The sequence below is a fragment of the Schistocerca nitens genome, chromosome 10 (genome assembly GCF_023898315.1).
Source record: "Schistocerca nitens isolate TAMUIC-IGC-003100 chromosome 10, iqSchNite1.1, whole genome shotgun sequence".
In the NCBI taxonomy this organism is placed as follows: Eukaryota; Metazoa; Arthropoda; class Insecta; order Orthoptera; family Acrididae; genus Schistocerca; species Schistocerca nitens.
In genome coordinates this window covers 172,505,071-172,519,384 of record NC_064623.1, presented here as the reverse complement: position 1 = coordinate 172,519,384, position 14,314 = coordinate 172,505,071, and positions in this window count along the sequence as shown.

Below are 14,314 nucleotides of genomic sequence, written 5' to 3'. Positions count from 1 at the left end.
GAGGGAAGGAGGGCTGTAAGGGGAGGAGGAGGCCCACATTTCTCCAACTAGTGGAGAAATGTTAACCTAGGTTCAATTCTTAGAAGGCTAAAGAGAGCTATTACATTCTAATGTCACAGCCGACGAGATATTTTGTGGCTCACGAGGGCTCTGCGTTGCATATACCACCTGTTAAATATTTCTGAAACTTAAATAGTACTACGGCGACCTCCTTGTAACACTCACACATTGCGACAACAGTCGGAATCATCAAGATCCTTGGAAATGACAGCGAAATTTGGAACCCACAAGGAACAACTGCTTATAACGTGTTAGGAAGTATCATTTGCTGTGGCATATGTCTTTAAAAAGCGAGTCTAGGTCGGTAGCATAAGTCGCAATTGCCGCAGAAGGCTCATTCGGTGAGGGAAGGAGGGCTGTAAGGGGAGGAGGAGGCCCACATTTCTCCAACTAGTGGAGAAATGTTAACCTAGGTTCAATTCTTAGAAGGCTAAAGAGGGCTATTACATTCTAATGTCACAGCCGACGAGACATTTTGTTGCTCACGAGGGCTCTGCGTTGCATATACGACTTGTTAAATATTTCTGAAACATAAATAGTACTACGGCGACCTCCTTGTATCACTCACACATTGCGACAACAGTCGGAATCATCAAGATCCTTGAAAATGACAGCGAAATTTGGAACCCACAAGGAACAACTGCTTATAACGTGTTAGGAAGTATCATTTGCTGTGGCATATGTCTTTAAAAAGCAAGTCTAGGTCGGTAGCATAGGTCGCAATTGCCGCAGAGGGCTCATTCGGTGAGGGAAGGAGGGCTGTAAGGGGAGGAGGAGGCCCACATTTCTCCAACTAGTGGAGAAATGTTAACCTAGGTTCAATTCTTAGAAGGCTAAAGAGAGCTATTACATTCTAATGTCACAGCCGGCGAGACATTTTGTGGCTCACGAGGGCTCTGCGTTGCATATACCACCTGTTAAATATTTCTGAAACATAAATAGTACTACGACGACCTCCTTGTATCACTCACACATTGCGACAACAGTCGGAATCATCTAGATCCTTGGAAATGACAGCGAAATTTGGAACCCACAAGGAACAACTGCGAATAACGTGTTAGGAAGTATCATTTGTTGTGGCATATGTCTTTAAAAAGCGAGTCTAGGTCGGTAGCATAGGTCGCAATTGCCGCAGAAGGCTCATTCGGTGAGGGAAGGAGGGCTGTAAGGGGAGGAGGAGGCCCACATTTCTCCAACTAGTGGAGAAATGTTAACCTAGGTTCAATTCTTAGAAGGCTAACGAGAGCTATTACATTCTAATGTCACAGCCGACGAGACATTTTGTGGCTCACGAGGGCTCTACGTTGCATATACCACCTCTTAAATATTTCTGAAACATAAATAGTACTACGGCGACCTACTTGTATCACTCACACATTGCGGCAACAGTCGGAATCATCAAGATCCTTGGAAATGACAGCGAAATTTGGAACCCACAAGGAACAACTGCGAATAACGTGTTGGGAAGTGTCATTTGCTGTGGCATATGTCTTTAAAAAGCGAGTCTAGGTCGGTAGCATAGGTCGCAATTGCCGCAGAAGGCTCATTCGGTGAGGGAAGGAGGGCTGTAAGGGGAGGAGGAGGCCCACATTTCTCCAACTAGTGGAGAAATGTTAACCTAGGTTCAATTCTTAGAAGGCTAAAGAGAGCTATTACATTCTAATGTCACAGCCGACGAGACATTTTGTGGCTCACGAGGGCTCTGCATGCATATACCACCTGTTAAATATTTCTGAAACATAAATAGTACTACGGCGACCTACTTGTATCACTCACACATTGCGACAACAGTCGGAATCATCAAGATCCTTGAAAATGACAGCGAAATTTGGAACCCACAAGGAACAACTGCGAATAACGTGTTAGGAAGTATCATTTGCTGTGGCATATGTCTTTAAAAAGCGAGTCTAGGTCGGTAGCATAGGTCGCAATTGCCGCAGAAGGCTCATTCGGTGAGGGAAGGAGGGCAGTAAGGGGAGGAGGAGGCCCACATTTCTCCAACTAGTGGAGAAATGTTAACCTAGGTTCAATTCTTAGAAGGCTAAAGAGAGCTATTACATTCTAATGTCACAGCCGACGAGACATTTTGTGGCTCACGAGGGCTCTGCGTTGCATATACGACTTGTTAAATATTTCTGAAACATAAATAGTACTACGGCGACCTCCTTGTATCACTCACACATTGCGACAACAGTCGGAATCATCAAGATCCTTGGAAATGACAGCGAAATTTGGAACCCACAAGGAACAACTGCGAATAACGTGTTAGGAAGTATCATTTGCTGTGGCATATGTCTTTAAAAAGCGAGTCTAGGTCGGTAGCATAGGTCGCAATTGCCGCCGAAGGCTCATTCGGTGAGGGAAGGAGGGCTGTAAGGGGAGGAGGAGGCCCACATTTCTCCAACTAGTGGAGAAATGTTAACCTAGGTTCAATTCTTAGAAGGCTAAAGAGAGCTATTACATTCTAATGTCACAGCCGACGAGACATTTTGTGGCTCACGAGGGCTCTGCGTTGCATATACCACCTGTTAAATATTTCTGAAACATAAATAGTACTACGGCGACCTCCTTGTATCACTCACACATTGCGACAACAGTCGGAATCATCAAGATCCTTGGAAATGACAGCGAAATTTGGAACCCACAAGGAACAACTGCGAATAACGTGTTAGGAAGTATCATTAGCTGTGGCATATGTCTTTAAAAAGCGAGTCTAGGTCGGTAGCATATGTCGCAATTGCCGCAGAAGGCTCATTCGGTGAGGGAAGGAGGGCTGTAAGGGGAGGAGGAGGCCCACATTTCTCCAACTAGTGGAGAAATGTTAACCTAGGTTCAATTCTTAGAAGGCTAAAGAGAGCTATTACATTCTAATGTCACAGCCGACGAGACATTTTGTGGCTCACGAGGGCTCTGCGTTGCATATACCACTTGTTAAATATTTCTGAAACATAAATAGTACTACGGCGACCTCCTTGTATCACTCACACATTGAGACAACAGTTAATATCATCAAGATCCTTGGAGATGACAGAAAAATTTGGAACCCACAAGGAACAACTGCGAATAATGTGTTAGGCAGTATCATTTGCAGTGGCATATGTGTTCAAAAAGCCAGTTCTGGTCGGTAGCAAATGTCGCAATTGCCGCAGAAGGCTCATTCGGTGAGGGAAGGAGGGCTGTAAGGGGAGGAGGAGGCCCACATTTCCCCAACCTGTAGAGAAATATTAACCTAGGTTCTATACTTAGAAGGCTAAAAAGAGCTATTCCATTCTAACGTCACAGCAGACGAGAGATTTTGTGGCTCCCGATGGCTCTGCGCTGCATATACCACTTGCTAAATATTTCTGAAACATAGATAGTACTACGACGACCTCCATGTATCACTCACACATTGCGACAACTGTTGGAATCATCAAGATCCTTTGAAATGACAGCCAAATTTGGAACCGACAAGGAACAACTGCGAATAATGTGTTAGGCAGTATCATTTGCAGTGGCATATGTGTTTAAAAAGCCAGTTCTGGTCGGTAGCAAAAGTCGCACTTGCCGCAGAAGGCTCATTCGGTGAGGGAAGGAGGGCTGTAAGGGGAGGAGGAGGCACACATTTCCCCAACCTGTAGAGAAATATTAACCTAGGTTCTATACTTAGAAGGCTAAAGAGAGCTATTCCATTCTAATGTCACAGCAGACGAGAGATTTTGTGGCTCCCGATGGCTCTGCGTTGCATATACCACTTGCTAAATATTTCTGAAACATAGATAGTACTACGACGACCTCCATGTATCACTCACACATTGCGACAACTATTGGAATCATCAAGATCCTTTGAAATGACACCCAAATTTGGAACCGACAAGGAACAACTGCGAATAATGTGTTAGGCAGTATCATTTGCAGTGGCATATGTGTTCAAAAAGCCAGTTCTGGTCGGTAGCAAATGTCGCAATTGCCGCAGAAGGCTCATTCGGTGAGGGAAGGAGGGCTGTAAGGGGAGGAGGAGGCCCACATTTCCCCAACCTGTAGAGAAATATTAACCTAGGTTCTATACTTAGAAGGCTAAAAAGAGCTATTCCATTCTAACGTCACAGCAGACGAGAGATTTTGTGGCTCCCGATGGCTCTGCGCTGCATATACCACTTGCTAAATATTTCTGAAACATAGATAGTACTACGACGACCTCCATGTATCACTCACACATTGCGACAACTATTGGAATCATCAAGATCCTTTGAAATGACACCCAAATTTGGAACCGACAAGGAACAACTGCGAATAATGTGTTAGGCAGTATCATTTGCAGTGGCATATGTGTTCAAAAAGCCAGTTCTGGTCGGTAGCAAATGTCGCAATTGCCGCAGAAGGCTCATTCGGTGAGGGAAGGAGGGCTGTAAGGGGAGCAGGAGGCCCACATTTCCCCAACCTGTAGAGAAATATTAACCTAGGTTCTATACTTAGAAGGCTAAAAAGAGCTATTCCATTCTAACGTCACAGCAGACGAGAGATTTTGTGGCTCCCGATGGCTCTGCGCTGCATATACCACTTGCTAAATATTTCTGAAACATAGATAGTACTACGACGACCTCCATGTATCACTCACACATTGCGACAACTGTTGGAATCATCAAGATCCTTTGAAATGACAGCCAAATTTGGAACCCACAAGCAACAACAGCAAATAATGTGTTAGGCAGTATCAATTGCAGTGGCGTATGTGTTTAAAAAGCCAGTTCTGGTCGGTAGCAAATGTCGCAATTGCCGCAGAAGGCTCATTCGGTGAGGGAAGGAGGGCTGTAAGGGGAGGAGGAGGCCCACATTTCCCCAACCTGTAGAGAAATATTAACCTAGGTTCTATACTTAGAAGGCTAAAAAGAGCTATTCCATTCTAACGTCACAGCAGACGAGAGATTTTGTGGCTCCCGATGGCTCTGCGCTGCATATACCACTTGCTAAATATTTCTGAAACATAGATAGTACTACGACGACCTCCATGTATCACTCACACATTGCGACAACTGTTGGAATCATCAAGATCCTTTGAAATGACACCCAAATTTGGAACCGACAAGGAACAACTGCGAATAATGTGTTAGGCAGTATCATTTGCAGTGGCATATGTGTTCAAAAAGCCAGTTCTGGTCGGTAGCAAATGTCGCAATTGCCGCAGAAGGCTCATTCGGTGAGGGAAGGAGGCCTGTAAGGGGAGGAGGAGGTCCACATTTCCCCAACCTGTAGTGAAATATTAACCTAGGTTCTATACTTAGAAGACTAAAGAGAGCTATTCCATTCGAATGTCACAGCAGACGAGGGATTTTGTGGCTCCCGATGGCTCTGCGCTGCATATACCACTTGCTAAATATTTCTGAAACATAGATAGTACTACGACGACCTCCATGTATCACTCACACATTGCGACAACTGTTGGAATCATCAAGTTCACTTTGAAATGACAGCCAAATTTGGAACCGACAAGGAACAACTGCAAATAATGTGTTAGGCAGTATCATTTGCAGTGGCATATGTGTTTAAAAATCCAGTTCTGGTCGGTAGCAAATGTCGCAATTGCCGCAGAAGGCTCATTCGGTGAGGGAAGGAGGGCTGTAAGGGGAGGAGGTGACCCACATTTCCCCAACCTGTAGAGAAATATTACCCTACGTTCTATACTTAGAAGGCTAAAGAGAGCTATTCCATTCTAATGTCACAGCAGACGAGGGATTTTGTGGCTCCAGATGACTCTGCGTTGCATATACCACTTGCTAAATATTTCTGAAACATAGATAGTACTACGACGACCTCCATGTATCACTCACACATTGCGACAACTGTTGGAATCATCAAGATCCTTTGAAATGACAGCCAAATTTGGAACCGACAAGGAACAACTGCAAATAATGTGTTAGGCAGTATCATTTGCAGTGGCATATGTGTTTAAAAAGCCAGTTCTGGTCGGTAGCAAATGTCGCAATTGCCGCAGAAGGCTCATTCGGTGAGGGAAGGAGGGCTGTAAGGGGAGGAGGTGACCCACATTTCCCCAACCTGTAGAGAAATATTAACCTACGTTCTATACTTAGAAGGCTAAAGAGAGCTATTCCATTCTAATGTCACAGCAGACGAGGGATTTTGTGGCTCCAGATGACTCTGCGTTGCATATACCACTTGCTAAATATTTCTGAAACATAGATAGTACTACGACGACCCCCATGTATCACTCACACATTGCGACAACTATTGGAATAATCAAGATCCTTTGAAATGACAGCCAAATTTGGAACCGACAAGGACCAACTGCAAATAATGTGTTAGGCAGTATCATTTGCAGTGGCATATGTGTTTAAAAAGCCAGTTCTGGTCGGTAGCAAATGTCGCAATTGCCGCAGAAGTCTCATTCGGTGAGGGAAGGAGGGCTGTAAGGGGAGGAGGTGACCCACATTTCCCCAACCTGTAGAGAAATATTAACCTACGTTCTATACTTAGAAGGCTAAAGAGAGCTATTCCATTCTAATGTCACAGCAGACGAGGGATTTTGTGGCTCCAGATGACTCTGCGTTGCATATACCACTTGCTAAATATTTCTGAAACATAGATAGTACTACGACGACCTCCATGTATCACTCACACATTGCGACAACTATTGGAATAATCAAGATCCTTTGAAATGACAGCCAAATTTGGAACCGACAAGGACCAACTGCAAATAATGTGTTAGGCAGTATCATTTGCAGTGGCATATGTGTTTAAAAAGCCAGTTCTGGTCGGTATCAAATGTCGCAATTGCCGCAGAAGGCTCATTCGGTGAGGGAAGGAGGGCTGTAAGGGGAGGAGGTGACCCACATTTCCCCAACCTGTAGAGAAATATTAACCTAGGTTCTATACTTAGAAGGCTAAAGAGAGCTATTCCATTCTAATGTCACAGCAGACGAGGGTTTTTGTGGCTCCCGATGGCTATGCATTGCATATACCACTTGCTAAATATTTCTGAAACATAGATAGCAATACGACGACCTCCATGTATCACTCACACATTGCGACAACTATTGGAATAATCAAGATCCTTTGAAATGACAGCCAAATTTGGAACCGACAAGGACCAACTGCAAATAATGTGTTAGGCAGTATCATTTGCAGTGGCATATGTGTTTAAAAAGCCAGTTCTGGTCGGTAGCAAATGTCGCAATTGCCGCAGAAGGCTCATTCGGTGAGGGAAGGAGGGCTGTAAGGGGAGGAGGTGACCCACATTTCCCCAACCTGTAGAGAAATATTAACCTACGTTCTATACTTAGAAGGCTAAAGAGAGCTATTCCATTCTAATGTCACAGCAGACGAGGGATTTTGTGGCTCCAGATGACTCTGCGTTGCATATACCACTTGCTAAATATTTCTGAAACATAGATAGTACTACGACGACCTCCATGTATCACTCACACATTGCGACAACTATTGGAATAATCAAGATCCTTTGAAATGACAGCCAAATTTGGAACCGACAAGGACCAACTGCAAATAATGTGTTAGGCAGTATCATTTGCAGTGGCATATGTGTTTAAAAAGCCAGTTCTGGTCGGTATCAAATGTCGCAATTGCCGCAGAAGGCTCATTCGGTGAGGGAAGGAGGGCTGTAAGGGGAGGAGGTGACCCACATTTCCCCAACCTGTAGAGAAATATTAACCTAGGTTCTATACTTAGAAGGCTAAAGAGAGCTATTCCATTCTAATGTCACAGCAGACGAGGGTTTTTGTGGCTCCCGATGGCTATGCGTTGCATATACCACTTGCTAAATATTTCTGAAACATAGATAGCAATACGACGACCTCCATGTATCACTCACACATTGCGACAACTATTGGAATAATCAAGATCCTTTGAAATGACAGCCAAATTTGGAACCGACAAGGACCAACTGCAAATAATGTGTTAGGCAGTATCATTTGCAGTGGCATATGTGTTTAAAAAGCCAGTTCTGGTCGGTAGCAAATGTCGCAATTGCCGCAGAAGGCTCATTCGGTGAGGGAAGGAGGGCTGTAAGGGGAGGAGGTGACCCACATTTCCCCAACCTGTAGAGAAATATTAACCTACGTTCTATACTTAGAAGGCTAAAGAGAGCTATTCCATTCTAATGTCACAGCAGACGAGGGATTTTGTGGCTCCAGATGACTCTGCGTTGCATATACCACTTGCTAAATATTTCTGAAACATAGATAGTACTACGACGACCTCCATGTATCACTCACACATTGCGACAACTATTGGAATCATCAAAACCCATTGAAATGACAGCCAAATTTGGAACCGACAAGGAACAACTGCAAATAATGTGTTAGGCAGTATCATTTGCAGTGGCATATGTGTTTGAAAAGCCAGTTCTGGTCGGTAGCAAATGTCGCATTTGCCGCAGAAGGCTCATTCGGTGAGGGAAAGAGGGCTGTAAGGGGAGGAGGAGGCCCACATTTCCCCAACCTGTAGAGAAATATTAACCTAGGTTCTATACTTAGAAGGCTAAAGAGAGCTATTCCATTCTAATGTCACAGCAGACGAGGGATTTTGTGGCTCCAGATGACTCTGCGTTGCATATACCACTTGCTAAATATTTCTGAAACATAGATAGTACTACGACGACCTCCATGTATCACTCACACATTGCGACAACTATTGGAATAATCAAGATCCTTTGAAATGACAGCCAAATTTGGAACCGACAAGGACCAACTGCAAATAATGTGTTAGGCAGTATCATTTGCAGTGGCGTATGTGTTTAAAAAGCCGGTTCTGGTCGGTAGCAAATGTCGCAATTGCCGCAGAAGGCTCATTCGGTGAGGGAAAGAGGGCTGTAAGGGGAGGAGGTGACCCACATTTCCCCAACCTGTAGAGAAATATTAACCTAGGTTCTATACTTAGAAGGCTAAAGAGAGCTATTCCATTCTAATGTCACAGCAGACGAGGGTTTTTGTGGCTCCCGATGGCTATGCGTTGCATATACCACTTGCTATATATTTCTGAAACATAGATAGCAATACGACGACCTCCATGTATCACTCACACATTGCGACAACTATTGGAATCATCAAAACCCATTGAAATGACAGCCAAATTTGGAACCGACAAGGAACAACTGCAAATAATGTGTTAGGCAGTATCATTTGCAGTGGCATATGTGTTTGAAAAGCCAGTTCTGGTCGGTAGCAAATGTCGCATTTGCCGCAGAAGGCTCATTCGGTGAGGGAAAGAGGGCTGTAAGGGGAGGAGGAGGCCCACATTTCCCCAACCTGTAGAGAAATATTAACCTAGGTTCTATACTTAGAAGGCTAAAGAGAGCTATTCCATTCTAATGTCACAGCAGACGAGGGTTTTTGTGGCTCCCGATGGCTATGCGTTGCATATACCACTTGCTAAATATTTCTGAAACATAGATAGCAATACGACGACCTCCATGTATCACTCACACATTGCGACAACTATTGGAATCATCAAAACCCATTGAAATGACAGCCAAATTTGGAACCGACAAGGAACAACTGCAAATAATGTGTTAGGCAGTATCATTTGCAGTGGCATATGTGTTTGAAAAGCCAGTTCTGGTCGGTAGCAAATGTCGCATTTGCCGCAGAAGGCTCATTCGGTGAGGGAAAGAGGGCTGTAAGGGGAGGAGGAGGCCCACATTTCCCCAACCTGTAGAGAAATATTAACCTAGGTTCTATACTTAGAAGGCTAAAGAGAGCTATTCCATTCTAATGTCACAGCAGACGAGGGTTTTTGTGGCTCCCGATGGCTATGCGTTGCATATACCACTTGCTAAATATTTCTGAAACATAGATAGCAATACGACGACCTCCATGTATCACTCACACATTGCGACAACTATTGGAATCATCAAGATCCTTTGAAATGACAGCCAAATTTGGAACCGACAAGGACCAACTGCAAATAATGTGTTAGGCAGTATCATTTGCAGTGGCGTATGTGTTTAAAAAGCCGGTTCTGGTCGGTAGCAAATGTCGCAATTGCCGCAGAAGGCTCATTCGGTGAGGGAAAGAGGGCTGTAAGGGGAGGAGGTGACCCACATTTCCCCAACCTGTAGAGAAATATTAACCTAGGTTCTATACTTAGAAGGCTAAAGAGAGCTATTCCATTCTAATGTCACAGCAGACGAGGGTTTTTGTGGCTCCCGATGGCTATGCGTTGCATATACCACTTGCTAAATATTTCTGAAACATAGATAGCAATACGACGACCTCCATGTATCACTCACACATTGCGACAACTGTTGGAATCATCAAGATCCTTTGAAATGACAGCCAAATTTGGAACCCACAAGGAACAACAGCAAATAATGTGTTAGGCAATATCATTTGCAGTGGCGTATGTGTTTAAAAAGCCGGTTCTGGTCGGTATCAAATGTCGCAATTGCCGCAGAAGGCTCATTCGGTGAGGGAAGGAGGGCTGTAAGGGGAGGAGGTGGCCCACATTTCCCCAACCTGTAGAGAAATATTAACCTAGGTTCTATACTTAGAAGGCTAAAGAGAGCTATTCCATTCTAATGTCACAGCAGACGAGGGTTTTTGTGGCTCCCGATGGCTATGCGTTGCATATACCACTTGCTAAATATTTCTGAAACATAGATAGTACTACGACGACCTCCATGTATCACTCACACATTGCGACAACTGTTGGAATCATCAAGATCCTTTGAAATGACAGCCAAATTTGGAACCCACAAGGAACAACAGCAAATAATGTGTTAGGCAATATCATTTGCAGTGGCGTATGTGTTTAAAAAGCCGGTTCTGGTCGGTATCAAATGTCGCAATTGCCGCAGAAGGCTCATTCGGTGAGGGAAGGAGGGCTGTAAGGGGAGGAGGTGGCCCACATTTCCCCAACCTGTAGAGAAATATTAACCTAGGTTCTATACTTAGAAGGCTAAAGAGAGCTATTCCATTCTAATGTCACAGCAGACGAGGGATTTTGTGGCTCCCGATGGCTATGCGTTGCATATACCACTTGCTAAATATTTCTGAAACATAGATAGTACTACGACGACCTCCATGTATCACTCACACATTGCGACAACTGTTGGAATCATCAAGATCCTTTGAAATGACAGCCAAATTTGGAACCCACAAGGAACAACAGCAAATAATGTGTTAGGCAATATCATCTGCAGTGGCGTATGTGTTTAAAAAGCCGGTTCTGGTCGGTATCAAATGTCGCAATTGCCGCAGAAGGCTCATTCGGTGAGGGAAGGAGGGCTGTAAGGGGAGGAGGTGGCCCACATTTCCCCAACCTGTAGAGAAATATTAACCTAGGTTCTATACTTAGAAGGCTAAAGAGAGCTATTCCATTCTAATGTCACAGCAGACGAGGGTTTTTGTGGCTCCCGATGGCTATGCGTTGCATATACCACTTGCTAAATATTTCTGAAACATAGATAGCAATACGACGACCTCCATGTATCACTCACACATTGCGACAACTATTGGAATCATCAAGATCCTTTGAAATGACAGCCAAATTTGGAACCGACAAGGAACAACTGCAAATAATGTGTTAGGCAGTATCATTTGCAGTGGCGTATGTGTTTAAAAAGCCGGTTCTGGTCGGTATCAAATGTCGCAATTGCCGCAGAAGGCTCATTCGGTGAGGGAAGGAGGGCTGTAAGGGGAGGAGGAGGCCCACATTTCCCCAACCTGTAGAGAAATATTAACCTAGGTTCTATACTTAGAAGGCTAAAGAGAGCTATTCCATTCTAATGTCACAGCAGACGAGGGTTTTTGTGGCTCCCGATGGCTATGCGTTGCATATACCACTTGCTAAATATTTCTGAAACATTGATAGTACTACGACGACCTCCATGTATCACTCACACATTGCGACAACTGTTGGAATCATCAAGATCCTTTGAAATGACAGCCAAATTTGGAACCCACAAGGAACAACAGCAAATAATGTGTTAGGCAGTATCATTTGCAGTGGCGTATGTGTTTAAAAAGCCGGTTCTGGTCGGTATCAAATGTCGCAATTGCCGCAGAAGGCTCATTCGGTGAGGGAAGGAGGGCTGTAAGGGGAGGAGGAGGCCCACATTTCCCCAACCTGTAGAGAAATATTAACCTAGGTTCTATACTTAGAAGGCTAAAGAGAGCTATTCCATTCTAATGTCACAGCAGACGAGGGTTTTTGTGGCTCCCGATGGCTATGCGTTGCATATACCACTTGCTAAATATTTCTGAAACATAGATAGTACTACGACGACCTCCATGTATCACTCACACATTGCGACAACTATTGGAATCATCAAGATCCTTTGAAATGACAGCCAAATTTGGAACCCACAAGGAACAACTGCAAATAATGTGTTAGGCAGTATCATTTGCAGTGGCGTATGTGTTTAAAAAGCCGGTTCTGGTCGGTATCAAATGTCGCAATTGCCGCAGAAGGCTCATTCGGTGAGGGAAGGAGGGCTGTAAGGGGAGGAGGAGGCCCACATTTCCCCAACCTGTAGAGAAATATTAACCTAGGTTCTATACTTAGAAGGCTAAAGAGAGCTATTCCATTCTAATGTCACAGCAGACGAGGGTTTTTGTGGCTCCCGATGGCTATGCGTTGCATATACCACTTGCTAAATATTTCTGAAACATAGATAGTACTACGACGACCTCCATGTATCACTCACACATTGCGACAACTATTGGAATCATCAAGATCCTTTGAAATGACAGCCAAATTTGGAACCGACAAGGAACAACTGCAAATAATGTGTTAGGCAGTATCATTTGCAGTGGCGTATGTGTTTAAAAAGCCGGTTCTGGTCGGTATCAAATGTCGCAATTGCCGCAGAAGGCTCATTCGGTGAGGGAAGGAGGGCTGTAAGGGGAGGAGGAGGCCCACATTTCCCCAACCTGTAGAGAAATATTAACCTAGGTTCTATACTTAGAAGGCTAAAGAGAGCTATTCCATTCTAATGTCACAGCAGACGAGGGTTTTTGTGGCTCCCGATGGCTATGCGTTGCATATACCACTTGCTAAATATTTCTGAAACATTGATAGTACTACGACGACCTCCATGTATCACTCACACATTGCGACAACTGTTGGAATCATCAAGATCCTTTGAAATGACAGCCAAATTTGGAACCCACAAGGAACAACAGCAAATAATGTGTTAGGCAGTATCATTTGCAGTGGCGTATGTGTTTAAAAAGCCGGTTCTGGTCGGTATCAAATGTCGCAATTGCCGCAGAAGGCTCATTCGGTGAGGGAAGGAGGGCTGTAAGGGGAGGAGGTGGCCCACATTTCCCCAACCTGTAGAGAAATATTAACCTAGGTTCTATACTTAGAAGGCTAAAGAGAGCTATTCCATTCTAATGTCACAGCAGACGAGGGTTTTTGTGGCTCCCGATGGCTATGCGTTGCATATACCACTTGCTAAATATTTCTGAAACATAGATAGCAATACGACGACCTCCATGTATCACTCACACATTGCGACAACTGTTGGAATCATCAAGATCCTTTGAAATGACAGCCAAATTTGGAACCGACAAGGAACAACTGCGAATAATGTGTTAGGCAGTATCATTTGCAGTGGCGTATGTGTTTAAAAAGCCGGTTCTGGTCGGTATCAAATGTCGCAATTGCCGCAGAAGGCTCATTCGGTGAGGGAAGGAGGGCTGTAAGGGGAGGAGGTGGCCCACATTTCCCCAACCTGTAGAGAAATATTAACCTAGGTTCTATACTTAGAAGGCTAAAGAGAGCTATTCCATTCTAATGTCACAGCAGACGAGGGTTTTTGTGGCTCCCGATGGCTATGCGTTGCATATACCACTTGCTAAATATTTCTGAAACATTGATAGTACTACGACGACCTCCATGTATCACTCACACATTGCGACAACTGTTGGAATCATCAAGATCCTTTGAAATGACAGCCAAATTTGGAACCGACAAGGAACAACTGCAAATAATGTGTTAGGCAGTATCATTTGCAGTGGCGTATGTGTTTAAAAAGCCGGTTCTGGTCGGTATCAAATGTCGCAATTGCCGCAGAAGGCTCATTCGGTGAGGGAAGGAGGGCTGTAAGGGGAGGAGGTGGCCCACATTTCCCCAACCTGTAGAGAAATATTAACCTAGGTTCTATACTTAGAAGGCTAAAGAGAGCTATTCCATTCTAATGTCACAGCAGACGAGGGTTTTTGTGGCTCCCGATGGCTATGCGTTGCATATACCACTTGCTAAATATTTCTGAAACATAGATAGCAATACGACGACC